The sequence below is a fragment of the Mytilus trossulus genome, chromosome 8, assembly GCF_036588685.1.
Source record: "Mytilus trossulus isolate FHL-02 chromosome 8, PNRI_Mtr1.1.1.hap1, whole genome shotgun sequence".
Lineage (NCBI taxonomy): Eukaryota > Metazoa > Mollusca > Bivalvia > Mytilida > Mytilidae > Mytilus > Mytilus trossulus.
In genome coordinates, this window is record NC_086380.1 from 62,423,708 (window position 1) to 62,442,471 (window position 18,764).

The following is an 18,764-nucleotide window of genomic DNA, read 5'->3' on the forward strand; positions in this document are numbered from 1 at the left end:
ATTTCAACATGAACAGGAAATAAAAATAACACTTTCAGGCTAATTTAAATGTACTCGAACTTGTATTGAAAATTTCAAGTTGCCGAGAATCAATCAATCAATCAATCAATCAAGTATGAAATTAGTTGTATCGTCTGGTTTTCATCTACTTCGGATTTATTTTGTTCACTGAAATTCTTTTATTTTCTTTTCCTCTACATTTTGCATACCTTCAATCCATGCACGGAAAGCGCGGACCTTATTTAGAACGTTTTTTCAAAATTTAAAAAGCGTCGCCTACATCCGGTAAATTGATTTTCGGCTTCCAAGTTGTCAGGTAAAATATACAGGTGATAAAACGAAATAAGACATATGAAATCTAAAACTAAATTACTCATTTAATGCGTTACTCTTTTTCTGTCCATTTTTTACATCCCATCACAATAATGGTTCTTCATGTCATATTTATAAAACTTCTACCACTAAGAAGGGGGATAGGAGGGGGGTCATGATCATAATCCCGAAATCCCGGGCTTAAAAACACGAAATCCCGAGGTCCAAAATTCAATTTTAAATCAATAAAAATCCCGGATCTTGAAATAACAAAAAAAAAAAAGAATTCACAGATCCCGAAGAAGTAAAACACGAAATCCAGAGCTTAAAAAAACCTAGTCCGAGATTACTCTGACGTCCGATGGCTGTTTTTCCAGACAAGCTGGGGCGGTGGGACGCCAGAGCTCGTCCCATATCAAAAAGTGGATATTTGCCCACCCAAAAATAGATGCGCTGTTTCATTGCTTCTGGAGCCGACTGAGGGCCTTGGAATTATATAAATCGGGCATCAATCTCTTCAGTTTTCATTTATCTTTTCATTTATGTAAGTTTCACCTACCTGCCAAACCTTTATTTTTCAATATTTTAACATTTTTCACAGAGACCCATGATTTCTCCATTTTGTCTTTCAGTTTCAAAGATTATCAAGTGACCAAGAGAAAACAGTGCAAATGACCATAATGTAACATATCGTTCATTTACGATGCAAGTTACCTAAATGTCCGAGAGCTTCCGACTGTTATTGTGGTTGGAACTTAATGCTTGTTACCGATCTCCTGCATTATTTTTGTCCTGTAAAGGAGGTGAAAAAGTGTGGTTGCTTCTAAATGTTAAACATCGATCTCCTAAAAAGGAGGTAACAAAATATAAATATTTGCATATTTGAGTCTCGAGGCCACAGAATCTCTCGTAACTTGACGTTCATTTGAAAGTGAAAGTCAAAAATGGAAAAATCATGGGTCTCTGTGAAAAATGTTGAAATATAGAAAAATAAAGGTTTGGCAGGTAGGTGAAACTTACATAAATGAAAAGATAAATGAAAACTGAAGAGATTGATGCCCGATTTATATAATTCCAAGGCCCTCAGTCGGCTCCAGAAGCTATGAAACAGCGCATCTATTTTGTGTGGGCAAATATCCACTTTTTGATATGGGAAAAGCTCTGACGTCCCACAGCCTGAGCTTGTCTGGAAAAACAGCCGTCGGATGTCAGAGTAATCTCGGACTAAAAAACACCCAATCCTGGAGTCCCGATAAAGGTCCCATCCCCCCTCACAAAGTGACCACCGTCATTAGCTAGAGGTAGCTGCGAAAACGTAGCTCTATTGTCCATTGAATTTCTTTTTGCCATAGGTCCACAAATATCAATATCATCAAAAAGATATTAAGATCTACGTTTTCGCAGCTATTTATATATACTAGTAGCTAGGTTGACTATCCTGTCACTGTTTGGTGTGCGCTTGCAAACTCAACAAGTCCAAAAATAATTTAAACAAATTTGTTTTGTGCTGCATATGGACCATAATTTGCTATTGGGCTCCGTTTCCTATAACTATAGAAAAGTGATAAAATGTGAATTACTGTAAGAAAAGTTGCAACTACATCTAAAGATGCCATTATTTTTATCAACATACAAGTGTATGCTACACTTCCCTAGAAAAAAAATTAAAATATACGAATTTCAAAGATTCTACAACCGTATTTTTGTGTCGTTTCTCGCGTTATTTATTGCTTCCGAAGAGCATAACGCTGACTGATTTATAGATAATCGTCACCGGCAAATTCGTAACTTTTGCTTTCAAATAACAAAGAACATCGACCAATAAGAATAGTGAGAAGAAAATGCCGAGAACTATAAGTATTTATGTAGCAGATGTAAGAACAGTGGCGTGATTTTTGCGTCCGATTTCATAACGCAATTTTTAGATGATGTAATCTGCTTTGTTGTAATAGAATTCTTAAAAACAATATGCAAATATGAACTCTCGCGAGATGTTCAAACAGGTAAATCCGAGATGATTTACATTCTTGTTTTGATCTTCGTAATAATTAAGTAAGAAAATTACGTTGCCGTTATGCGTTACATTTCACACGAAACAGAAGTCCAATTATTTATTAAAATTGTTTTGGTCCTTAAGTTCTAACCATTTCCGGTCATACGTGAAACATGTGACTAGCATGTGATCACGCCATTACGGCCGGATGTACGAAATACTAGGTCTAAACATTGTTTTTGTTTCCAACGGGATGTTAGCAAACATAATCTGTAGACTTGTTTCGTCTTGTTTAAAAGAGGAAAATACAATTGTCAAAGAGATTGCGCCGGTGGTCTGTTATTTTTCCTATGTGCATAATGTTACATACGATCCTGTGTGAAAATAAATGCCCAATGACTTGACAAAATCGATTTCATATTTGACAGACGTTAGAACACACTTCGTTTCCCGATAATGACGTGAAGAGTCCTTGGAAAAATCAATCGAAATTACGTCTCTTATCATTGTACCAATGCTCGTTGGATTGATTTAACTTCAGCAGAAAATATAACTGGATATTTTAGGTGAATAAATATAATTTAATAAAAAATACATGTTAATATACCGTTACACTTGGAATGTACAAAGTTGGAATCCTGTCACAGTTTTTAATTAATATTTTTTATTCATGTTCTGCAAACACTTATCAGAAACGCAATAAATTTGTCAAAGGAGAAGTAAACTTTTAGCATGCATGACTTGAAAGGTAGTACTTTATTGATTTTAGCCCACTAAAGTAGGTTAAAATGTGGAAACCCTGTAGATGGTGTACATTGTACATGTCACAAGTATCACATTGTGTCTATTTTAAAGATTTTAATTCCAAGTTAAAGGATTTTTCTTTACTGGATTTAAAGAATGTTACATTGCCAATGATTTGGAATAAATTGTATATATTAACTGGAAAATCAAAACCAAATATAAATACATTTTTTTTGCTTAAACATCATGATTCAACGATTATGGTATCCTGTATCAATGGAGAAAATATGGAAAATTCTGAATAAAATGTACTAATTGTTTTCAAAACAAGCACATATTTAGGAGTTTTATAATACTGTTACATTTAAGATGGATTTTAAGAAAAAGTATACTGTTCAGATTAATTTAAGCAGATTTTGCAATAAAATAAAACTAAAAAAATGCTTTCGGTTTCTTATGGTTTCCTGTCAGGTTTAAAAAAAACTTTAATATAACATTGAAAATAGATTTTAAATATTAACATGAAGCAAGTAACACTAGTAATGGTGTTTATTTATGCCTTTTGAATTATATTGTGCAAAATAAAGAAAATAAAGATTGGTTTCCTGTTTGGTTTCATGTCACGTAAACGGTGAATCAAAATGTATTAATTTTTTCTCGAAAAACTCAATTGTTCCATTCATACTATTCTAACACCAACACAACCCACTAAATAAAAGTTTAAATTTTAGAACTTATAAAAAAGGATACAAAAAGAAACCAAAGGCCGAATACCAAATTATGGTCCATATACATTTTGTAAGTTATATCATTTATAATACATGATTGTGCAAATGAAAACATTGGACTTGAATTTAATGTGCATTCAGTAGGCACTTGACAAGTCAAGACTTTCTGCAGCGGTCATCGAGGCAGGTAAGGTGTTCCAATCTCTTATTGTAAGTACATGGTTAGTAGGAGTACATAATTGTTTCCACTATGTACCAGAGGCACTTGTTTCTGTCCATGGGAAGACCCTCTATCAACGTATATTTATTTACGTAAATATAACTTGATAGTGGGTCTTCCCAGGGATAGAAAGAAATGCCTGTGCTATCATACACCATCATGAGAGTTGTAATGTGGTACCTTCATGACAAATAACGGTAAAAAAAATTATGCCAAATGAGTCGAAATGATGTTAATGGTTATTTTTTACCCATGACGGTAAAATGAACACTGTCATTTGGACGATATGTATAAATGGACTGATTTTGACAAAACAGGTGAAATTTAAAAAAAATAATCGGGTAATAATTATTTGACATCTCTGACAAATCATGATATGGATATTTTTACAGTGGAACAATGTTTGAATATTCAGCTAACAAATTCCTCCAATTATAAAGCTTGATACAGAACGCAACATATTTTTTCTCAGATCTTACGTAGTTATCACAAGTGTTTAATGTAAAACAGAAGTGTTAACCACTTATCACTATAAATACCTTTTCCTTCCGACCTATGTTTCCTGCTCAGACTAAATAAAATACAACTTACATGTACATGTACAAATACTTATATTTATCAGATGTTTATATTTGTGAGTGTTGACTGATGATTGAGTTCAATAGTAAGTTAAAACATTTATAATATGATACAAATATTCGTAGATATTGTAAATTATATATATTCATGTTAATTATTAAAGATTTAAAAAAGTGAGTTGGTATAATTTAAACTATGTTTGATATTTATTAATCATGTGACTGATATTTATTGAAAACAAATATACTTACTTTTTTACTAATTTACCTAAAACTCGCCTTAGTGATTTGTTAGTGAGTCAATTCATGCTACATGGCTACCTCAGATACTGGAGGTTGAGTGTTTTTCCCGTGGCGATATATAATGTAGCAGGTTATTTAACAGTGTGCACAACTTTTTTATGTTATTTCGAATAGACAGAAAGAATATTACAGTAATTTCTTAAAATTTAATTCTAAATTCCATTTTAAACAGTAGAAAACCATGAAAAAACGTTGATGACCTCACGGTCACATGACTAAATTATTTCTATGGGCTCAAAACAAAATATCGTCTGCCAATCAGAAGCTGCGTTACATCCAAAATTAGATTATAAAGATTTGGTAAAATGTATGAGTACCAATGAGACAAATCTCTATCCACATCACAATTTGTAGATATATATACATGTATAGTATAAAAAAGCATTATAGGTCAAAGACAGAGCTTTGGCTCACATACATGTACATCAATGTGTATTGTACAAAAATGTATAGGTGTCTTCTTTAGGGCCTTATACATGGTGAAGCAGCATGATGCTGCTGTAGTATTTACCATGCTACTATCTGAATAGAATTTAAGATTGAATCTATAAATGTGCTGCTATTATACATCTACATGTACAATGTATTAGGAAAACAGTGTTAATTCAAGTTCCATGGTGCTATTAGAAAATACTGGGAGATAGAGCTCTCTGTACAACATGCTGTAACAGTATTAATTGCTAATTTCTTCATTGCCTCCCTGAATATTACAATTAATGTATATATATATATACAAATGTCAGCAGGGTTAAAGAACATCAGTTGTTCGACCTGTTAGTCAAATGCGTTTTGTTTAAATATACTTTTTCACTCTTTTCATGCTTTTGGTCTTTTGGAAAATGTTGTTTGTGCTGTTTTTAGACCCTTCTACAACGAAATTTGTTTGACATGCACATGTATAAAAATTGCGGTTTTTATCCAACGCAGTCATAGGTTTGAACGTAGTTTTCAATTTAGACTCGTTTATATATACAAATGTATATGCATGAAATATTTGTCACCATACATGTATGTGGGGGGATAGGACCTTTATGGGGCATCGGGGATCGGGTTTTTTCAAGCTCGGGATTTCGGAATTGACATTTTCGGGATCTGGGAATACGTTTTTTCTACTTTCAGGACTTCAGGATCATGTTTTTAAGTGGGGGATTTCGGGATCTCGTGCTTTTAAGCCCGATTATCAGGATCAGGACCCCTCCTACCTCCTCTCATGTATTGTACATTAAAAAGCAAACAAAAAACAACCATTACCATGATTACAATTGATTATTTAATTCCCATCTCAAGGTTTATTTTTACAACAAATCATGTTGGATGAGCATGTGTCCATTGTTGTTCAATAAGGATATCCTATGCCTATAACTTGTCGTGGTGTTTATGTAGGTTGCTGTTTCATCGACAATTAAATGCATCCTGTTTTTGTACTGAAATGATTTGAAAATGAATAGCAAATCTACTTAATAAGTCATGATAGTCATGATCATGATGATAGTAAAGAGTAAAAAAAAAACAATATCTTTTGAATTCTTTTCATTTGAACATTGTACATATCATGTATATATCTAAAACACCCTGGTGAAATAACTCTCCCATATTACATTGTATTACAATTTTAGTGATTGACAGATTATTCTAAATTTTGCATGTAACTTTTCTAATTAGCAGAAAATGTTAATAACATTACAACTGTTAACAAATAATAAATTAGATGTTTTAATTTTCTTTGATACTACCATACATGATTCATAGATGTAAAACATGTGGGTTTGGATCAGCTGTTTCCCACAGCTATTAAAGGTGACAACATTTACCTGTCTTATTTGACTGTTTTACAGGTAAAAGAACAATTTTTCGATGTCAAATAACATAACAGTTTAAGGTAAGTTTAAAATACTTATATATTTACTTAATATTTTGCTATTGATTCTAATACACATTTATATTGTCATGATTGTCACAATTGTGCAGTACTAGTACTCAAGTACGTACTGTCAACGGAATTTATATATGGGAACAAGATCTTAATTGTTGATTTCAAGGTTAAGAAAATAGGTTATTAGACTTTATAAACCTCTTATATTTTGATGGTATATGTATATAAAACCTCAAATTTGAAAAACATCAGGTGGAACAATGATTTTCTATAATTCTTTAGATTAGCAAAATCTGACTTACTGAATAAAAATACTTTCACATCTATTACTGAAAGGTATCCTTGCAACATTTCCAAATTTGAAAAACTTCAGGCGATTAATATTTTGTCAAGGGCCTATTAGTACGACCCCTCTTAAACGTCTTATGGACATTCATGTACAATGTATAATTAATGCATAAAATTTGTTTACAAATAAAACTTTAAAACTTATGATAATGCTAGCCCCCCCCCCCCCCCCCCCCCCCCCCCCCTAATCTTATCTTACAATTGTAGTAGAGAATACACATTGTTTTGTATTTGTAATCTTAATATGGTCTTTAATTGTCGGAAGCACTTTTGTAGATTTGTTTTGTACTTACTGCTGAATTGCTGCTATATGTACATGATATACATTTGGTACATAACATCTTCATGTAATACATAAATATCAATAAATATGCAAGTTAAGAGTGCACTTAAGTGTCAAAAGCTTTTATTTGTGAAAAGTCACAAAAGTTGATCTTTTTAACAATGTTTAAAGATTTTTTCCAGGAAAGGAGTGAAATTGAAATATTGATTATTTTGATGATTCAGTCGAATTGTTTATGAGTAATCCGTAATATAACACCTGCATCTTATAAGTGTTTTTAAATTCACAGTAAATACATTAATGGATTAAATACCATTTATGATAGCTACCTGGAGTGTATCTGGTATTTATTCCTGGAAATTTAAACCTACATTTGTACATCCTGAACAAGCACTTTGTTATTATGTATTCAAATTTTATGATTCTTTAATTTAAAGTTTTTGTGAATTATATGCTGTATTTGATACCATGGATCGTTTTCAAGGTTACACCATGTACAAGTAGGGTAACTCATGACCTTTTTTTGGATAAGTAATTTTTAGCAGTATCAGTCTTGACAAAGTTCTGAGAATAAGTGTTATTTTTTAAATACAGAAATTAAGAACCCCCATCCAAACCTCTCTGCATGTGCTGACCCCTATGTACTGGTACCTTATATCATGTACTCTGTATGTTCTAATCCTTTTTCTTTCGTACTTAACATTTATATCCTGTTATGTTATGATATAAGTTTATAGAGTATTTTTATAATGAGACAATTTACAAACAATGTCACGCTCTGATCATATATTTATTATTATATCAAAGTTATAAATAGAACTGTCCTGGAGTAAAAACTGGACACACTGGACGTTTATTACAAAGTTATAGTTCTGATATGTAAATGTGATAATGTCAATAAAAGTGGTTTTGTTAAAGCTGTTGACAACTCAATTCATCTTTTTATTTGTTTGAATGGATTAAGAAAACTATTATTTAGGAAAGGAAATATTGTAAATCTAGTAAATTTTTGATCAAGAAAGGAGATACATGTATATAAATATTCAAAGTAAGTTGATTGCAGTCTAAAGTACATGTTTTAATGATAATAGTTGGAATAGAATGCATCCATGATAAGTAAAATTTTGCTTCAATATTGAAGTATCTAAAAAAAATGTATCTGTCGTTCTGTTTATTCAGAAATTTTTGCATGCATTTTTATACCTTTTTTTTTACAGCAGTTTTAAACTTTTACACTAGTAAGTTATGCTGCCTTTAAAGCTTGCTGTTAGGTGTGAGCCACTTGGTATTGAAGACCATTCCTTGACCTATAATGGTTTACTTTTATAAATTGTGACTTGGATGGAGAGTTGTCTCATTGGCACTCACACCACATCTTCCCATATCTATTTGCCATTACCATTATTCTTGACCAATTGATATGAATGCATGATAAATTATTCAAATCCTGACACTGTGATATCTGAAGGTCATATGGAGGTCAAATGAAGGTCACATGAAGACTTCTATTTTGATTGATCTGTGTTGTTTGTTTGCTTATTGATTGAATACCCTCACCTTAATGTACTCATAACAATTACAAAAGTAGTTAAAGAAATATAGAACAATGATATTTTTGTTTTGATAATAACTGTATTTGCATGAATATCAAGTGAGCCTTTAACAGGGCAAACTGATATTCGAGCTGATGAAATCACAGACCAATTAATTAAGTATAAAAAAATAAAATTCCATTATTCTTTTTATTGGCAATTTGTCTTTTAAAACTGTATGTTTCTTCGGTTGAGAATATAAAGTAAAATATTTTTTTTTAGTAGCTTAGTTCTTTTAAGTGTACAAAATATTGTGATAATTGTTAAGTTGTAAGACTTGTAAGAATGAGGTCACATGCATTTCATTTATGAAATGATGTAGATGTTCTTGAGCAAATAATGTTGCTGCACAAATTTATGTGAGCAAATTATGTTGCTGCACAAATTCATGTGAGCAGATGATGTTGCTGCACAAATTCATGTGAGCAAATTATGCATGTTGCTGCACAAATTCATGTGAGCAAATGATGTTGATGCAAAAGTACATGTGGGCAAATGATGTTGCTGTAAAAATTCATGTGAGCAATTGATGTTGCTGCGCAAATACATGTGAGCAAATGATGTTGCTTCACAAGTTCATATGAGCAAAGATTTTGCTGCACAAATACATCTGAGCAAATGATGTTGCTGCACAAATACATGTGAGTAAATGATGTTGCTGCACACATACATGTGAGCAAAGATTTTGCTGCACAAATACATGTGAGCAAATGATGTTGCTGTACAAATACATGTGAGCGAATGATGTTGCTGCAAAAGTACATGTGAGCAAATGATGTTGCTGCACAAATTCATGTGAGCAAATGATGTTGCTGTACAAATTCATGTGAGCAAATAATGTTGCTTCACAAATTCATGTGAGCAAATGATGTTGCTGCAAAAATACATGTGAGCAAATGATGTTGCTGCACAAATTCATGTGAGCAAATGATGTTGTTGCACAAATACAGTTGAGCAAATGATGTTGCTTCACAAATCCAGGGAGCAAAGATGTTGCTTCGAAAATTCATGTGAGCAAATGATGTTGCTGCACAAATACATGTGAGCAAATGATGTTGCTGCACAAATACATGTGAGCAAATGATGTTGCTGCACAAATCCATGTGATCAAATGATGTTGCTGCACAAATACATGACATCATTGTCTAATATTTTTGAGTATCATGCATGTCGTGTCAATAACTTTTAAGATCAAAGGAAAAAAATTATCATTGCTGATATACTTCAATATTTTATAGCAATGTCCTAAACAAAATATCTGTTCTGCACATAAAATATGTATTGTTTAATTTAACTCATTTTTCAAAATAAAGATGGAGGAGGGAGACATAAGTCAGGTAAAATAATTAGGCATGTTTAAATCTATTTATAGCAATCACAAGTTTTGATACACTGGTGTGAATTGACCATTAGGCTCACATGACCATCAGGTTAAAATGTATACCTCTTCACTGGTGACGATATATAGCTTGTTCCACTGTGACAATTTGGGTTATTTTATCACCTCAAGGGAATTTAAGTACATGGTAATTGATGAGAAAAAATGTCTGGTGATCTTCATCATTGTTCAAATAGAGGCAAATAAAAATGTCCAGCACTGGCTTTGAGAAGTGTGTAAACTGCATGCATAGGCACTAAACTATGTACCACAAGGCATGGATATTAGCTGTAATTCAGTCTCAGGTTAATATATCATTTGATTTGAAGCATATTTTGCACATGGATTATTGTGTTGGGGCCACTTTGAGAGCATTTAGTGTTTCCTTTATTTATCCCTTCATTCCTATAGTAATCAGGTAATTAAAAACACAACTGGTTAAAAGCATGAAATAGATTGCAGAAATCACTAAATTAACTGTACTGGACAGTACACCTGACCATAGCAACCTGATCATCATACACTTGACTCGACCATCTGTGAAAAAAACCGGATACAAACAACTATGCACAGCACATGGAACCGATTCATCGTGATTTTTTCCCCAGCTCACATCAAAACTATATAAGGATATATATGATGATATGATAGCTAATGTATAAGTTTCCGTACCTACTTTAAAACTAGGGAGGTGTTCAACGACCTTGACTTCCTGTTGAGGGTCTCAAATGGTCAAGTATAGCCAAGAGCATAGAGACATTGGGATATTATAAACACCTATAGGTCACTATATAATTGTCATTTGGCATTTATCAACATTATCTTTGTACAATATGTACAAACACAAGCCTTTTTTAATTTTAAAGAAAACACAAAATAAGAACTAGGTGGTAAAAGTAAGAATATAACCTGATTTAAAATGTTTTGAATTGAAATGATAACAAAACGATTGACAATTATCTGAATACAGATAATATTGACGGTTATTGAAGGGAATAATACGATCAATTAATCGTGGAATTTAGAAAATTGATAACATTTCAACATACCAAGTCTCTCACCTAATTTACTGTTATTTAACTGTCAACAGAATTTTATTCTTGATAAATGATTTGAAATTTAAAACATGAAAATTATAGGGTCTTACTACATTGTACTTAAGTCAAATGGCAATATTTAAATTCCTTTCAGTGAAAACTGAATTATAAAATGTTTGTATAATGTCTTTTAAATGATTTCACAAGTTTCTTATGTTTTAAACATTTAGCTCAGTTTAACATTGCATGTTGAAATATATGTAAATTGTTTATAGGGATATTATCAATACAAACCCTTTGACAACTTTTTAAATGATCACAATTTGAAATGATTACATCAATTAATAATGTTTTTTTTATATAAATGTTTGAATTGATTCTTAGCACAAAAAAAAATGCATATAAAATTTTCAGTAGTGTACTGCGTAATCTGGTCTTTTTAGAGTTTTGCATACATGTTTGTTATGTCTGTATACTGCTATTACAATGATCCTATTATCAGCTTTAACAAAATCGTATAGATTTTCACATTGTCATGATTGTGGAACTGTTTGAATAGATGATCAATTGCATGATATTTATCCACAACTTACAACATTAATGTTGCAGTATAATGGTTGTAATAATTTTCTTCTAATTTTGCCTCTTTCACACACACTTTGTAGCAATGAATTTCTTCTCAGGAGAGATTTTATTTCAATTAAACTTCCACCATTTTATAAGTATCTACTCAGAACTATTTTTATTTTACCAATTCATTTTTCTATGGTTTGAATTTTCAAAGCGTTCTATATATCAAACAATTTAAACAATGTTAACATGTTGCATTTGTATTGCCTATTGGCAAACTGTCCGAAACAATTGACTCAATTCCAATTAAAAATATTGTAAACACTCTTGTATTAGGTCATAGCTATATGCACCTCCTATCTTATTAGATTTGAATATTTTCCTGGATATTTAATAAGCAAAACATTGATATTTTGGATACATTTAAAATAATATCATTGTGCCAAACAGTGCAACCAAAGATAGTCCTAAATGTGCAAGTTATCTTGGTAACAGCTGATACTCATTGTTGTTGGTTCAATAGATCTTGGAACTCTCCACTTTAGAAAAGATAGATTTTTTTTATCCATTATATATATTATATGTCTTTAATTGAGAACCCTATAGTATCATACAAAGCAGTGATAACTCTTTGTCAAAAAACAATTTCAAAACAATGTGTGCTGCTATATGAATCGATACAATGAAAAAGTCAAAGGCCTAAATTTTAATGCAATTTGACTTTGCCTAGCAATGATGCTCAATCTCTGTCAACTTTACAGTATATATATATATCTATACTAGTATATATACAACTCTTGTAAACATAAACCCAAATGTTAGATCTGTAAATTTGCTTTCACAAATTTTTGGTTCTTCCCTGAAGCCGGGATTCAAAACCCATGCTACTGTGACACCAAATTGCCTGCACTGTAGCCATCCCGCTAGACCACACGACGACCTGGGCTTCATTAAAATGAAGCTTTCGGTGGCCAGGTGTTACCTTACCATGTCAATTTTAATCTAGCATCGTACTACAGTACATGATATATAAGCATGGAGATGTTCTAATTCTAACAGATCAGCTAAATTATCTATAGTAAAGGATCTTACAAATTAATGTAAGATACAATGTACAGTCACAGAAAATAATTATATTTATAAGTACATCTGAACTAGTGACAACTCTACAACAGATTTATCCATCAGATCACCAGCAGTGATACTGTGATAATGATACATGGTTGTGTACATATATATATATTTGAGATGTTTAATTTTAAGTTATTTAACAAAATTGCATTAGAACAATGTAAAATAGGATTATTTCTGTGTTTGCAACCCTCAAATTCTTAATTGATGGTGGCAATTTTAATCTTTTGATCAGTTACTGTTATTCCTGAAATATGATATAAAAAAGAAGCTTTGGTATGATTGCCAAATTGAGGCACTTTCCACAAGAGACCATATGACATAGATATATACGTATGTAAGTGTACTTATATTCTAATTTATGCATATTTAACAGCAGATGCTACTCCTGCATACAGTTTTTATGTCATTTAAAAACAAAAAATGCGTATGAATATCTTGATAAATTGTAAATTACTTTATTATTTAAAAATGTAAGTTGTATTGTAAAAGGAAATTTATTACCTAACATAATTTTCAGTAAATTGTTGTATATTTCATGTCCTTGTACCTGTTATATTTTATAGTTAATAGCATTAAAATGTTTTCAACTGTATATGTACATTTAGATTACATACAGATAACATTTAATGTATGAATTTTTAATGTACATTTAACATAATGTGAAATTTGCTAATAAAACCATCTGATTATATTTGTAAGCGGCATTGTTTCGTGGGCCACCAACAGATTTTTTTTTTATCATTTGAAGTATAATTTTCTTTATGATAGAAGCTACAACTATTAATACTGGAATCATATAAAAAAGATGATGTGGTATGATTGCAAATGAGACAACTATCCACAAAAGACCAAAATGACCCAGACATTAAAAACTATAGATCACCGTACGTCCTTCAACAATGAGCAAAGCCCATACCCCATAGTCAGCTATTAAAGGCCCTGATTGGTACATAATAAGTATCAGGGAATAATGAAAAGCTTAAAACAAATAATCTCAATTTATAATTGAAGCTATGAAAGATATCGTTATGCTCAGTATTTGGGCCCTGAAACATCATAAGGGGCTGCTTCAATCCTTTTGTAAATAGCAGGGATCAGCAGCTGAGACATCATAAGTATACCCAACACTGGGGTCTCATTGGGGGGTTCCAATCCCGGATCCCGCTTACTGTTTTGTCAGATTCCCGTATCCCGCTTACACTATGTATGTAAGCAATTCTCATTTTTTCTTGTCATTTCCCGGGTCTGGCAAGACCTCATTTCCCGTTTTCATGCCACAATAATTTGACTTTCATGTGTCACGCTTACAAAAAATCTGCAATCCCATGTCACGCTTAGACCCCAATGAGACCCACCACACTTTTCATTTATCTGAATAATAAAAAAAAATCTATTATATATATTTTTAACAGAAAATAAACCAATAGCTATCGTGATTATATTATTTCATAGAGAGATAGATTTGACATATATATCTAATGTATTTTGATAAATTAATTTAACTGTATCTATGTTAGGTCTGATGTATTGGATCAGTTTTAAATATCTTATGATGTAATCAACAACCTTATCATATATTTCATCTTAATTTTTCACCTGTATCATATTCAAGCTTAAAATATCTATCTATAGCAGCAGCTCATCTGTAACCATTCATTGACATATATAGGTGCCTTTGAAAATATTTGAAAAAAATATAAGTTTTACAGTGAAACCTGTTTTATCTGACACTCTGGGGAACCGTAAAAAAATGTCAGATTATTTAAGCAGGGTGTCAGAATACTCTGCAAGGATTATAGGCATATTTTGGGACCATGGAAATGCTTCGATTAAAGCAGGATGCTGGAATATTCAGGTGTAGGATAAGGCAGGTTACACTGTATATATTATGTGAAATATTGCTCAGCAATGTACTTTCACCCTAATCTTGACAAACTAATTTAAGTGTCCACGTAATCCTAATCAGGAAAATTGTATGTTTTTAAATTCTAAAGTCAGATGATAAAATTCATGAAGGATTTTTAATCACCATTTCCACGTGTCTTCCATACAATTTGGCTGAATGGTAAAAAATGTCATTGTTTTAAATTGAAAGAAGATTTTCCGTCAAGGATTTTTTAAAAGGACAGACAAACTATAGTGGGAACCGTTTGACGAGACAAACAAATGTATAGTAGAGTTGTACCTGTAATTAAAGGCCTATTTACCTATCATTACAACAGTAATAAAATAATTGACATTTTTCAGCTCTGTTTCAAATTTAGTACACACTAATTTTAACCTAGATAATTGACAGTTGTACATACATGTATGATAGCAGATAAATTTTATCCTGATTTTTACTTTTAATAATCAAATGTTTGTATCATATAGTGTAAGGATATATAGTTCATATCGTGGGAAGTTATAGGTAAGAAATCTGGAAAAATTTAAATTGAATGACAACTTAATTTGGTTTATTCAATTTTATTGAAATTTAATGGTTAGCACGTAATGTATAGAGGTATAATTATTATGTGAATTAAACTAAAAATGTAATGTGGAATTTTTTAATGATATAGTGTGGAAATTTCAAAGGCCTTAATTAGCAGAGACTTTCTATACTAACGTTAATATAGATAGTCCCTGAGTAAGAACATAAGAAAATCAGGAAAATACAGATTTCAGGGGCAATCCAGCCATTTATAAAAAAGTGGGGGTTTCAATGTCCCCATTCAAATGCAATATTGGTCTTAAAAAAAGGTGTGTGGGGGTGTTCCAACCCCAGAACCCACCTCCCCCTGGATCTGCCACTGTATTTGATATATTTAGCAAGTTTCTGTATAAAATGAAAGCTTGAAATGTAACTATTATTGCCTTTGTGCACTTGAAGACTACTGGAAAATACCGTTAGATACCCTTATAAGGTTATATGAAATATTGATAAATATATTTCAAGGTAATATATACAAATAAGTACCTGCATTTAAATTTTTAATAAGTCTGATCTATATTTAAACTTTCGTGGTCGGAACTGTATATTTATTGATAACCAGCTAGTGTTAGATCTTTCAATATTTTCACAAATTTTTAAATGAGATTTAAAGCTTAACCAGAAGCTGTGATAAGGATTTGTCTATTGTCCCATTAGTTTTAAATTGGTTGTGATGTCATCCTAGTCTTTCAAGGTAAATTACGTTATTTTTCAAATAGATTACTCAAAGTATTGATCGAACTGATTATTGTGTGTTGGGGTATGTAAGGTACATAAGAAAGTTATGTGTATAATCATCCGTAGAGGTAATTATCCTGTTTGTGTATTTTAAATTGTGTAATTTTAATGTTAATTTAAATTTGAAAAGTATCTATATTACTTAGAAAAATATTGAAAAAAAGTTTGAAGTCGATCATGTTTAACTTAAATGACATAATTTTTTTATTTTCATTATATCTGTATATATTTTATGATGGGAAAAAGATCAAAAGGTCATGACAGTTTTAACAGTTTGATTGTATAGAGTTGACAATTATAATTTGGTACGCATTTTGTACTCAGACAAAGTAAAAATAAGAAGGAGTCATATTCATTAATTTCTTAAGTTGCATAAAGATAGAGAAAATAAGTTTTATAGCTGACTCTGCGGTATGGGCTTTGCTCATTGTTGAGGGCCGTACGGTGACCTATCATTGTTAATGTCTGTTTCATTTTAGTCTCTTGTTGACAGTTGTCTCATTGGCAATCATACCACACCTCCTTTTTATATTTAATTGATTTCACTGTACATTTTGCACTTTATTGTTTGAAAACTGCTTGTTTTTTGTTTATTTTTGTTTATTGGGAAAAGCATGTGTTACGCTTATTTGTTTGGTGTTTAAAATGCAAAAACGAGAATGTGATAGTTTTTAACATATTTTCTACATATAATATTTTATTTTGGATGCACTCTACTGTAGAGCTTGCACTGTATTTGATTTCTTGAAATTGAAATTTATTTTTGATAAAAGTGCAATATGCATCTATATTTAAATGTTCAAGGTGCAACAAGGGATTGTGATAGTTTAGACGCAGAGCCCCATTTACACATTCTGTATTTCATTTTGGCCTCACCCAGATGTTATTGTGACTATATACATGATATATAAGGTTGAATGTTCAAGGGTCTCAGAGCTTTGTAACACATATTGTTTATATTTGTAAAAAGATTTACAAATACTGAAGTATAGTTTTCAAGTGGGGTTTTTATTTGTAAAAAGAAAAGATTAAAGTTCAATAAAGAACTGTTAAACATGATAAAGAAATAAGATTATCTTTGTCCTTTGAAATAATTTACAAGACAGATCTTTGTTAGATCATTAACCCTGAACTATTTACAACAGAGAAATTATTGGCATATAAAATTGAAAAAAGATGGGAATTTTTTTATGTCGCAAAACTTTAAATGAGAATTTTGAATAAATTAATTATGTGTGTTGAGTTATAAAATCTGTTAATTAAGACACAAAAAGCTTATTACAGATGTTCAGACAAAAAAAGAGAAGACTTAATTGAAAATTGAAGGAAAAGAGTAGAATAATGGAAAGATGTGAATCTTGTAGAATTAGTCTTTAAGGTGGTACCCAACACTTTCACTAAAATTAATTTGGCTTGTTTAATTTTCATAAAATTTTGTCAAAGTATTTACTTTGACCCTTTAACAAAAACATAAAAATTTCAAAAATTTTGAACCAACCGTTTTGTCAGAAAAATTACACTGGTTATATAGCAGTTTGACAAACACCAATTTTGATCATCGAGAAGCTTAATATTCCCTTTACAACACAACGTAATTAAAACGTTAAGCTGACTTTACAGAGTTATCTCCCTGTAGTGTTAGGTACCACTTTAAGTTAAATAAATATACTGGGAAGATATGAGAAAAATGGTTTGTTCCTCATGGTCGAGCACAAATTTAAATAATAAGGGGTTAAATTTGCTGTTTAACTGAGTAACCTTAATTTTCATCTTTCGTTAATATCATTTTGCCAAATACCTAATTATTTCAAAGAAATTGATGTTCGAGTTTTTATTGTGTAATGTTCACTTATAGTTTTATGCAATTTCCTCATGCAGACAAGATTTTTTTTTGTGGGATTTGAAATGTTGGTGAACTTGAGATAGAGTCAAATATTAAGGTGGTACCTAACACTACAGGGAGATAACTATGTAATGTCAGCTAAACGTTTTAATTATATTGTGTTGTAAAGGGAATATTTCTTAATGATCAAAACTGGTGTTGCACAGTCAAACTGCTATATATCCAGTGTAATTTATCTGACAAAACGGTTGGTTCAAAATGTTTTTTTTTTTTAAATTTGTGTCAAAGGGTCAAAGTGAATACTTTGTCAAAATTTTATTGAAATTAAACAATACAAACTAATTTTAGTGAAAGTTTTAATAGATATACCACCTTGAGTTGAATATTATTCCAGTTTAACACGAAGAGATCCTGCAATTCGACTTGAGCTTGAAATTATCATTAGTATTATTTATTTGGTTTTTATGTGAATGTAGGCTTGCATATAGTTGACCCTTTAATTTGTATTATATAATGGGAGTACATACACATTGTGCACTTAGTCTTGTTATCTATAAATGGGAGATAATTATCTAAAATCAATCAGGCTGATCATGGACATGGAGGTGTGTAATCTT

At 31.2% G+C, this 18,764-nt stretch overlaps 1 protein-coding gene across 6 annotated transcripts in view; it reads left to right on the top strand.

Annotated features, from left to right (window-relative positions):
- The first annotated feature begins 238 nt into the window (after window positions 1-238).
- Window positions 239-18,764, top strand: part of LOC134681240 (triadin-like) — a 50,941-nt gene continuing 32,415 nt past the window's right edge. For 2 of the 6 annotated variants that reach the window (XM_063540768.1, XM_063540774.1), the window contains exons 1-2: window positions 239-316; window positions 6,714-6,757. The gene's annotated coding sequence lies outside the window, so the exon portion shown is untranslated. Of the gene's footprint in view, window positions 330-4,599; window positions 4,662-6,713; window positions 6,758-15,408; window positions 15,504-16,150; window positions 16,261-18,764 lie in introns of those variants that run through there. The other 4 variants (XM_063540770.1, XM_063540769.1, XM_063540773.1 and 1 more) reach the window with 4 other exon arrangements.